The sequence below is a fragment of the Podarcis muralis genome, chromosome 2 (assembly GCF_964188315.1).
Source record: "Podarcis muralis chromosome 2, rPodMur119.hap1.1, whole genome shotgun sequence".
In the NCBI taxonomy this organism is placed as follows: domain Eukaryota; kingdom Metazoa; phylum Chordata; class Lepidosauria; order Squamata; family Lacertidae; genus Podarcis; species Podarcis muralis.
The window spans coordinates 110,375,341-110,386,988 of record NC_135656.1 but is presented as its reverse complement, the minus strand read 5'-3'; the positions used below and the strand labels follow the sequence as shown (position 1 = coordinate 110,386,988).

At 44.6% G+C, this 11,648-nt stretch overlaps 2 pseudogenes; one reads left to right on the top strand and one right to left on the bottom strand.

Moving 5' to 3' along the window:
- Positions 1-347: 347 nt before the first annotated feature.
- On the bottom strand, positions 348-3,254 carry LOC144326759 (syncytin-B-like; annotated as a pseudogene).
- A 3,727-nt stretch (positions 3,255-6,981) lies between these two features.
- Positions 6,982-7,940, top strand: LOC144326730 (protein VCF1 pseudogene; annotated as a pseudogene).
- The last annotated feature ends 3,708 nt before the right edge of the window (positions 7,941-11,648 follow it).

Sequence of the window (11,648 nt, the reverse complement as noted above, 5' to 3'; positions counted from 1 at the left end):
ATGCCTGCTCTCGCTTGTTTTGAGATGCAGATCAGTCCAAACCACTCTGGATCAATCGGACCCACTTCAAACTGGTCCAGAGTTGCTTTGACCCGCTTTGGAATAAGCCTGATTCAGTTTGGAATTCGATGTCCACCCAAAGTCATGATGCAGCACTGCTTTCTTCAAGAGAGCAAGTGTACACAGATGGAGGCCATTTCCTATGCTCTCCTGCAATACCAAAGTCTCACAAACAATCTCATAATGTCAGCCGGCATCAACGAAAAGAAAAGAACTCACACTGAAATGTCGAGAATCCAGCTCGACATCAGTAGGAAGATCAGTAAGAAATCAGTCTCACACCAAGATGACTTGAAGAAAAAGCTTTGGCTTCAGCCGTGCAATGTTTATTGTGTGCAGTAAAAAGAAAATCATCCTCCCTCCTCCAGCACTGCGCTTGTTCTGCCTGGTACTCAAAAGTAACAAATCAAAGGAATGTAACCTTGCTTTTGCCCACAGACAAAGAGAGTGTTATGCTACGTGAGCCAATCATTAGTCTAGCATGAGGTATTCACGCGCTCATCATGCTCCAAGCAATATCTCGTGCTGCAAAATCACCCTGCAATAATAAGAACTTTGCTCATGCTCTTATGTACAAGCAATCATTTTCCCACATGCCCTCTTTTCTTGTTTATATTATAAGAGGGAATCTTAATCAGAATCATATATGTCATTACCTAAGCGTTTATATTTTGCAACATAAATTCCCCTTGTAACCCCTGTGGTGGGCCTTGGTCGGAACCACCATGCAATACATTGGGAAATCAAAGAAAGCAAGCATTGAATACATAATAAAACCAACAATACATGCAATTACAATCAATAATAAATTTCTTAACCATAATCCATTAGGTAACCAAGAAAATAACCAGTCCCATGGATCAAAACCTTCAGGTGGATTCAAAGGATTATGGGTTATCATTTGTTCCATATAATCAATAGTAGCGGAGATATTGGTTGATTGATCAGTTATATACATACAACAATGAGAATGAATTAAGGCACAAATTCCACCTTTAGATGCAAGAATTATGTCCAAAACATAAAGGTTTTGAAGAGAAACGTCCCTTATCTCTGACATTTCTGTGTTAATCATTTTTAAAGCCAAGATAGTAGAATTAAACAAGGCTTCAGTCCAGTTTGCCAATCTATGCAGGTCACGGTAATTCATCCCTACACCTAAAGAGGGAAAAAGAGACCTAGAAATAGCTGTCCCTATATAATGAGAAATAGGTGATTGTACTTCCCTTCTGTTACGCAAACGGACCGCTGGGAGCTCGTCCATTTTATATATCAGGGGTATCACTACGCCTAGAGTGCAGGTTCCAGAAAAAGCAAAGGGGATTTCTTTGTAGGCCCTTGTGCCACAGAGTAACCATAAATCAGATTGAAGCAAACATGTAGATTTACTGCTCTTTCTCATCCAGTCGAACCAAACATAAAAATCTCTACACGCAGCCTGTTGGTCATAAGTCATGTAAGTTGGGACATTATTAACTGAAACTTTTGGCCTACCACTCATAGTGGTAACATTAAGAAAACAAGAAGATCCATTAACATACTCATATGTCCAATTACAATATGGATAATGACCTAAAAATTTATTGCTACTACGATTGAAACGAAAACAATGAGGCGCTATTTCAACAAGCGATAAAGACACAGGCGATAAACATATACGATTGTCCTTTATATTATTGCTAATCTTATATGAAGCATTTACTGGAATGCTAGAATACCACCACCAAAAAAGGCTCAAAGCTTCGAGAAGCTTTTTAAAATCATTTTTCTCAGCAGCTAAAAGGCACTAGCCAAGCATATTTCGCTTCAAGCATATTCCGCTTGCTGTAACTAAAAAGATTGCAACAAGGTCGAGAACAGAGGCCATTGTCTTCGCAGGCCTTGTTAAAAAAAAACCATGTTGCAACTTGCTTTCTGTCCGGGAACCATGCCAAAGCACAAGAATGAAACAACTGGAACACACTGAAATCCCCTCACCCCCTCCCCTGCCAAGAGTCCACAATAGTTCCAAAACAGCTTTCTGTACATGCTCAGGGGAATACATCATAGGGCAGGAATCCTGAGGGAGGAGAAACAAAAATATCTGGGGGGTAAAATCCAAGCGATGCCGGTCCGGCGAGGGCATCCTTCAAAACCAGGCTCATTTCCCAAACAAGAGGCAACAAAACTGTAACGATAAGTGGTAGAAACGGTGGCTTCCCAGTGGGAAGGGGGGCCAACGCGATAGGGTTGAAGATGGCCTTTCAACGTGCCAGGAAACACTGGAACAGCTGTGGAAGGTGACGTTATCCAGGGCACATCAATATGGCGATGTCTCCAACTGCAATGCGGGTTGAGGTCAGGTGAGAGGTCATCACTGGCAGACAGCGTAAAATACGGTTTCAAGGTGCTGGTGTCTCCTTGGGCGAAGACGAGGCAACAGAAGAGCGCCAAAGTCGAACGCAAGAAATCGAAGAAGTTGGACCCTTCCACTGTGGATCTGGAAGCAACCTGTATGACACTAAAGGACGCTGCAATATTTCTTCCTTCCAGAAATGAAGTTCAGCAGGCGTAAAATTCCTGTTGCCAAATAACCAGAGTGACCAATATGTGATCTAAGATGTGCTTCATAAAATTGACAAGTCCTGGCCTGTATCAAAGATGGGGCACTTTGTGCTGGAGTGACATTGCTGTGCGGTAGATCTGCACTGCGCACGAAAATAGTCCACTTTGCCACATCCAAAGCAGGTTTTATCCTTTGCAGGATTCTGGGACACGGTGGAAGATAAGGCCGTGGCTAGAAGGTGAGCTTTGTGTGTCTCAGTGCCCACTGACTGGCAGGCTTTAAGCATATCAGCAATGGCTATGTTTGATGTTGCCATCAGAGGGCGCAGCGCTTGCTTACAGTCCTCATTCGAATTATCAAACGCAAGCTGGCGTACAATCACTTCCTGAGCTGCTATGTCCTGAACTTGGCGCTTGAGGGTATTATACAAGCGATCAACAAATTGTCCATAGGGCTCTGCAGGGCCCTGCCTGACGCTGCCCCAGCGACCACCTTGCTCATTCTTGTCATCAGGGACAGAGGCCAGAGCCTCTCGGGCTGAGGCTGTAGCGGCCTCCCAATACTGAGGGTCGAGAGTTAGCTGTTGGGCAATGCTAAGAAAATTGCCTCCACCCGTTAACCCATCGAGGACATCAGCTTGGGTCAACATGAGAGGGGCTGGGGGTTGGGCGGCACCAACAGCCAGAGCAGCCAGAGCAGCCTGGTGATTAGCCAATGCAACATTATTAAGATTATTTCGAATCCCATCAGCACGACGTTGGCAGGCCCAGTGCCAAGCTTGTATAAACAAAATCATTTGATGAGGCTGCATAACAGTACGGGCTAATAATTTTACATCCTCTGGAATCAAGTTTTGTTGAAAAATAGTGCCAAACAGTCCCAGAGTGTAGGGTGATTGCAAACCATTTTCCCTCACAGAAGAATACAGTTCCTTTATGAATCTCAAATCAAACTGTTCATGCCGGGCTGGTCCTCCCCCCGGGGCAGCAGGAGCAATTACAGGGAAGAGATTCGGAGTGTCTGAATCAAAGGCAAGCAAAGGAGCAGCAGCACGAAGAGAGTCTTGGAGAGGGGTGGAAATGGGGGGTGTGGAATGCGAATAATGCGGGGGAGTGACGACAGGAGCCGAAGGAAAAATGTCTGGCGGCTTAGGTTTAGAAGGCTGATAAAACACTGTCTCTGAAGGCAACATGGGGGCCGGGAGGGGGGTCAAAGGAGCCGACGCCGCAGCCAAAAGGATATTTGCAGGAGTTAAACTTGACATAGCCTTATAAACTTTACACCAGGCATGCAAAACCTTGACATCAATCTGAGGATGGCTTTGGAAAAATCGCCCTATCTTCTCCCAATCTTTCAAAAGATAATTTCCATCCTGAGGAAACCAGGGACAGTGAGTATCCAAGGCTTCTATAAGGGACTTAAGATCAGCATCTGAGACAATAAGGCTGTTGCTGGCCAAAAGAAATTTAAGGTCTTCAAAAAACTTTTTCTGTGGTGGAGAGAGAGACTGCCCCATAATGGCAAAAGAAAGGGGGGGAGCAACTCACCGGGATCCACTAGGTGGATGAACGACGTCTGGAACCCTTGCAGGGCGAGGCGAGAGCTGAACGTTGCAAAACAGCGTGGTGTCCGAGATAAATCACACGGGGCACCAAATGTCGAGAATCCAGCTCGACATCAGTAGGAAGATCAGTAAGAAATCAGTCTCACACCAAGATGACTTGAAGAAAAAGCTTTGGCTTCAGCCGTGCAATGTTTATTGTGTGCAGTAAAAAGAAAATCATCCTCCCTCCTCCAGCACTGCGCTTGTTCTGCCTGGTACTCAAAAGTAACAAATCAAAGGAATGTAACCTTGCTTTTGCCCACAGACAAAGAGAGTGTTATGCTACGTGAGCCAATCATTAGTCTAGCATGAGGTATTCACGCGCTCATCATGCTCCAAGCAATATCTCGTGCTGCAAAATCACCCTGCAATAATAAGAACTTTGCTCATGCTCTTATGTACAAGCAATCATTTTCCCACACTGAAACTCACCTACAGGTGGTACCTAACACCAAGGAAACTAGCGCTAATACACCCAGGAACCTCACCAAAATGCTGGAGAGGGTGCACCTCCACAGGCACATACCTCCACATGTGGTGGGAGTGTCCCAAAATCCAACTATTCTGGACGACAGCCATACAAGAAATATGTACAATAACTAAGCAAGTAATAGACATCACCCCAGAATTGGCCCTACTAAACATCTTCCAAGACAACAATGCCCATTTACACCACAAAGAACTCATAACCCACCTGCTCTCAGCAGCCAGAAATACCATAACCAGACACTGGAGAGACCTGTCAGGAGTAAGCATGGACCAATGGTACCAAATAGTATGGGAAACAGCCCTACTATAAAAATTAACTAATAAACTGAAACTGACACGGGGACAAACAGAAGAAGACACCTTCACCCCGGTATGGCTCCCCTTTATCACATACACAGCCCAACAAGTCAATGACAATAATCCACCAACAGCATACAAATCAATATGGCTAACCTGATCCAAAACACCCACCCACCCCACTCACACACGAAAACAAAGATCACCACAGCCAATCACAAACAAACAATCACACCCTAGGCCAACCCCAACCTCTCTCACCACACAAGTGAACAACACAAACAACGCTGACACCAAACTCTACACACATTAAACATAATAGAAACACCGCCACCCGACCCCACCCCCATCCATCTTCCCTCTCTCCACCCCCCCCCCTTTCTTCTCTCTTTCTTTTTTCTTCTCCCCCTAAGGCCTCAACAAATGAAATGGATTTGTAAAAATGTTACATGAAAAAAACAAACAAAAAACGAGGCACTACACTTCTGTAAAACAAGAAAATCCTTAATAAAATATTTTATAAAAAAAAATGTCAGCCGGCAACCCACCAACAGGGTATGAATCAATCTGGCTTACCTGATCCAAACAAACACACACACCCCACTCACGCACGAAAACAAATTTCACTACAGCCAACCAAAGACAACCACCCACCCCCTAGGCCACCCCCAACCTCTCTCACCCCCAAAGGAATATAAGCGAATAGTAAAGAGAACCCACACAAGTGACGCTGACACAAAACCCCACACATACACTAAGTAGCGGAATAGGAGAATTGCCACCCAACCCCACCCCACTCACCATTCCCCCCTCCACCTCTTTCCCCCTTTTCTTCCTAATGTAACACTAATATCTCAACAAATGAAACTGATCTGTAGAAAATGTAAATTGAAAGAAGAGACATTGCACATACATTTGTAAACCAATAAATCTTATATATATATATATATATATATATATATATATATATATATATATATAAAGTCAGCCAGCAGTGTCAGAAAAGGCGATAAAGCAAATTCAGCGGAATCATATGCGAATCCTAAACAATAAGTTCGCAAAAGTTCATCAACATGTCTGATTATGATCGTGTTTAGAATTAAGTCACTTTAACCCCTTTAGAAATAGCTTGCCTCATTTCCTTGTAGACCAGAGTTCCCCACACTTGGGTCTCCAGCTGATTTTGGACTACAATTCCCATCATCCCTGATTGCCAGTCCTGCTAGCTAGGGATGGTGGGAGTTGTAGTCCAAAAGCAGCTGGAGACAAAAGTTTGGGGAACTCTGGTCTACAGTGGTACCTCAGGTTACATACGCTTCAGGTTACAAACTCCACTAACCCAGAAATAGTGCTTCAGGTTAAGAACTGTGCTTCAGGATGAGAACAGAAATCGTGCTCCGGTGGCGCAGCAGCAGCAGGAGGCCCCATTAGCTAAAGTGGTGCTTCAGGTTAAGAACAGTTTCAGGTTAAGAACAAACCTCCAGAACAAATTAAGTACTTAACCTGAGGTACCACTGTATAAGGAAATGAGGTAAGCTATTTCTAAAGGGGTTAAATAGACTTAATTCTAACACCCAGAGCATGCTTGAGCAACTCCCTGCTCAGGAAAACCCTTCAGTGGGTGAAGGGAGTGTCATTGGTACGCTGTCTTATGTGGCTACATTTAACATCTGGAGACATCCTTTTAGAGCTCCTCTCGGTACCTTTTCGGTTTTAACACTCTTTCTTTTCTCCTCTCCACCGCCCTTAACTACAGGTCATTCATGAAGATGTGAAAAAGCACCAACCACACAAACATCCTTGGGGAAGCCCCTTCCCATGTCTTTCCACTGCGATAACTTGCAAACGCACCAGTATAATACAGCACAACGCAGAGGAATGTTGGAAGAGCCAGTGTGGTGTAGTGGTTAAGAGCGGCAGCCTCGTAATCTGGTGAACCGGGTTCACTTCCCTGCTCCTCCACATTCAGCTGCTGGGTGACCTTGGGCTAGTCACACTTCTCTGAAGTCTCTCAGCCCCACTCACCCCACAGAGTGTTTGTTGTGGGGGAGGAAGGGAAAGGAGAATGTTAGCCGCTTTGAGACTCCTTTGGGTATTGATAAAGCGGGGTATCAAATCCAAATTCCTCTTCTTCTTCAAGAGGAAATTTGTGAGTGGAAATGGAGAAATCCCTCACTGCTAAGCGGAGGTTGGACGGCCATCTCTCATGGAAGCTTTAGCTGAGCTTCCTTCATTTCAGGCCGTTGGACTGGATGACCCTTGGGGTCCCTTCCAGCTGTAAAACTCAATAATAATAATAATAATGGTGGAAGGGGGGGGGGGGACAAGAACGAAGAGGAGACGAAATGGCATAGAGGAGGATGTCCACATCCCACAAACAAAACGCAGTAGCCAAAATGCTGTTTTTCATGACTCCTGGGACACAGAGTCCTCCAACAGTGAGAGTGGGAGCACCAGTAGTTGCAGCAGTAGCAGCATCAGCAGCCCTGGCAGAGCTAGTGGACCTACACCACATAATGCCAGGATCAAGTCCTGTGACACCTCCTCAGTCTATCCATGAGCAGTCTGCACTATGCCAAGGTCCTTACTTCCACATCAACCAGATCCTGAAGGAGGCGCACTTCCATAGCTTACAGAGCAGGGGGCGTCTTCCCACATGTTGAGCCTAGCAGTTCCCTGCCTTCTGGGAAGGGGGACAGCACTGTGTGATGGGGATATTTCAACTTAAAAGTTTGTTAAAATGGCACAAAATGCCTGTTGCCTTTTCAGTCTGTATATGGAGTAACGGGTTAACAGGCAATTGTTTACTTGTGATTTGCTGCACTATTGCAATGCAAAAGGGGCTTTGGAGCAATTTTTATAGGATTCTATTTGGGGAGGGATGGAGGGTGGATATCTTTTGACATGTCATGATGGGTCTGAGAATCCACTTCTGTGTAATAGCAGTGCATAATAAATCCAGTCTGACTTCTTAATCTGTTCATTAGTAACTGATGCTGTGTGTAAAATCCTTTCAAACATTTGCGTTCAGTTTTATAAGTCTTTTTTTATTTCAATAAATAGTAAAATAATAATAATAATAATAATAATAATAATAATAATAATAATAATAATAATAATAATAATAACAACAATAATAATTTATTCATACCTTGCCCATCTTGCTGGATTTCCCCAGCCACTCTAGACGGCTCCCAACAGAATAATAAAAGCATGATAAAACATCAAACATAAAAAACTTCCCTAAACAGGGCTGCCTTCAGATGTCTTCTATGATTCTACAAAGTAACACTAACCTACCTGTTCAAGTTCCAACAGAGTGCAGATGCATTTTGTAGGCATTTCTGGCTGAAGAGAGCCAACTCCCTTATTACGAGGTAACACTACCCTCATTATGAAACTGCAAGTACGGCGCAGGACTGGAAACACACGCACTCCTCACTTTAACCTCAAATACTCCGCACATGTAAAAAGATGCTTAAGAAACAGCAGTTTCAGGAAATGGTTTCAGGACTTGTCTGTGGGTTTCAGACATGTGGTTTACATATCTATATGTGTTTGCTTGGTACATTTATGAACATTTATTATATATATATAAGACCTTAAAATTCTTATAAAAATCTGGACTCTCTCTGTGCAGAATAAAGGTGCAAATATGTGTAATTAAACCATATTTCTAAAACCTTAAGGAACTTTCTAGGTGAGAGCCCATGGTCAGAAATATCCGAAAGAGGTGCCTTCAGTTAAGTTCAAGCAAGTACAGCGGTACCTCGGATTACATATGCTTCAGGTTACAGACGCTTCAGGTTACAGACTCCGCTAACCCAGAAATAGTGCTTCAGGTTAAGAACTTTGCTTCAGGACGAGAACAGAAACCATGCTCCGGCGGCACGGCAGCAGCAGGAGGCCCCATTAGCTAAAGTGGTGCTTCAGGTTAAGAACAGTTTCAGGTTAAGTACGGACCTCCAGAATGAATTAAGTACTTAACCTGAGGTACCACTGTACAGTAGTATGTCCCTTGCACGGAGAAGACAGAGAAATGCTGTTGGAGGACAGAGAAAAGGTGGAACTGCTCATTGTTAAAATCGTTACATATATGGTTCTTAATTGTAAACTTTATGCTGATCTCTGTCAGCAATTTCTAGATCAACTCTGCATCCCCAAATGGAAACCAGAGTTGGAGGTCATACATTTTCTATTACTGGGGAATGATCAGGAGCTCACCAAGTTAGTGGCTAAATATCTCTATTTGGTTTTTTGTCGTGGAAATACACTGCAAACGTCTGATCTCCCTGGAGACCCAGCGATGTGAAGATAAGACTGCTCTGCCTCCTTTCTTTCAGCAAATGTTTTGTGCCACTGGGGAAGTGGTAATTCTGTATTGATTTGTTTTGGATGTTTGGATGTGATGCCAATAAAAGGTTTGTTGATGATCGTGTTTATGGAAGACAATCTTACTCAGCTACGAGTGATTGCCAAAGAAGAAGAAGATAGAAAAAATAGGGGTGGGTGGCTTTTGCTGCCCAACTCCCCAAGGGACTGAGTCCCCTAAGTCCATGATCGGTCAGAGATGAATGGCTGGAGGCAGGAGGCAGTGAAAGCAAGGCAGATCTTTATTTTTCTGTTGCAACAGAGTTCCCTCCCCTGCTGGCAAGTAGGCAAGAGAAACCCCGAGCCAAGAAGAAACATCTCTTTTAAGGGTTTGCATTTTGGTAATAATAATAATAATAATAATAATAATAATAATAATAATAATAATAATAATAATAATTTCTTATTTATACCCCACCCATCTGGCTGGGTTTCCCCAGCCACTCTGGGCAGCTTCCAACAAAACACCAAAATACAATAACCTATTAAACATTAAAAGCTTCCCTAAACAGGGCTGCTTTCAGATGTCCTCTAAAAGTCTGGTAGTTGTTTTTCTCTTTGACATCTGGTGGGAAGGTGTTCCACAGGGTGGGTGCCACTACCAAGAAGGCCCTCTGCCTGGTTCCCTGTAACTTGGCTTCTCGTAGCGAGGGAACCACCAGAAGGCCCTCGGCGCTGGACCTCAGTGTCCTGGCAGAACGATGGAGGTGGAGACACTCCTTCAGGTATACTGGGCTGTGGCCGTTTAGGGCTTTAAAGGTCAGCACCAACACTTTGAATTGTGCTCGGAAACCTACTGGGAGCCAACATAGGTCTTTCAGGACTGGTGTTATATGGTCTCGGTGGCCACTCCCAGCCACCAGTCTATCTGTCGCATTCTGGATTAGTTGCAGTTTCTGGGTCACCTTCAAAGGTAGCCCCACGTAGAGCACATTGCAGAAGTCCAAGGGGGAGATAACCAGAGCATGCACCACTCTGGCGAGACAGTCTGCGGGCAGGTAGGGTCTCAGCCTGCGTACCAGATGGAGCTGGTAAACAGCTGCCCTGGACACAGAATTGACCTGCGCCTCCATGGACAGCTGCGAGTCCAGAATGACTCCCAGGCTGTACACCTGGTCCTTCAGGGGCACAGTTACCCCATTCAGGACCAGGGAGTCCTCCACACCTGCCCGCCTCCTGTCCCCCCAAAATAGTACTTCTGTCTTGTCAGGATTCAACCTCAATCTGTTAGCCACCATGCATCCTCCAACCGCCTCCAGGCACTCACACAGGACCTTCACTGCTTTCACTGGTTCCGATTTGAAAGAGAAGTAGAGCTGGGTATCATCTGCATACTGATCAACACCCAGCCGAAACCCCCTGATCTCCCAGCGGCTGCATGTAAATGTTGAAAAGCTTGGGGAAGAGGACAGAACCCTGAGGCACCCCACAAGTGAGGGCCCAGGGGTCTGAACACTCATCCTCCCCCACCACTTTCTGAACACGGCCCAGGAGGAAGGAGCAGAACCACTGTATAACAGTGCCCCCAGCTCCCAGCCCCTCAAGACGGTCCAGAAGGATGTTATGGTCGATGGTATCAAATGCCGCTGAGAGATCCAGCAGAACTAGGAAACAGCTCTCACCTTTGTCCCAAGCCTGGTTGCAGAAGAAGGACATCCCCTCTCCAAACAGTCTGAAATTATATCACATGTTGGGGTTACTGTGGCTCAGGCAGGCAGGATTTATTAAGTTTTACTGTACATAGTTCCAGCAAGTTTTTACATAGTTTTAATGAGGGTGAAAAAGGAGATGGGGACAGAGACCAGGCTAATAGCAAAAGCCTTTTAATAAAGGAGATACAGTGGTACCTCGGGTTAAGTACTTAATTCGTTCCGGAGGTCAGTTCCTAATCTGAAACTGTTCTTAACCTGAAGCACCACTTTAGCTAATGGGGCCTCCTGCTGCCGCCGCGCCGCCGGAGCACGTTTTCTGTTCTCATCCTGAAGCAAAGTTCTTAACCCGAGGTACTATTTCTGGGTTAGCGGAGTCTGTAACCTGAAGCGTATGTAACCTGAGGTACCACTGTATTTATTTAACTGCTACCAGGACCAATATTACAGGAAAAGAAAGGTGTTACAAGCACACAAATAGTCATTTCACCCCTGTCTCTTAATTACAGGTAAATGTCTTAAAACAATTAATTGCATCTACTTGCAAAGGAACACAGCTAAGAATATTTCTGGGATTAATTCAAAAACAGGACCGATCATCTAGTCAGTACTTGGATATACTTCTGTTTACAAA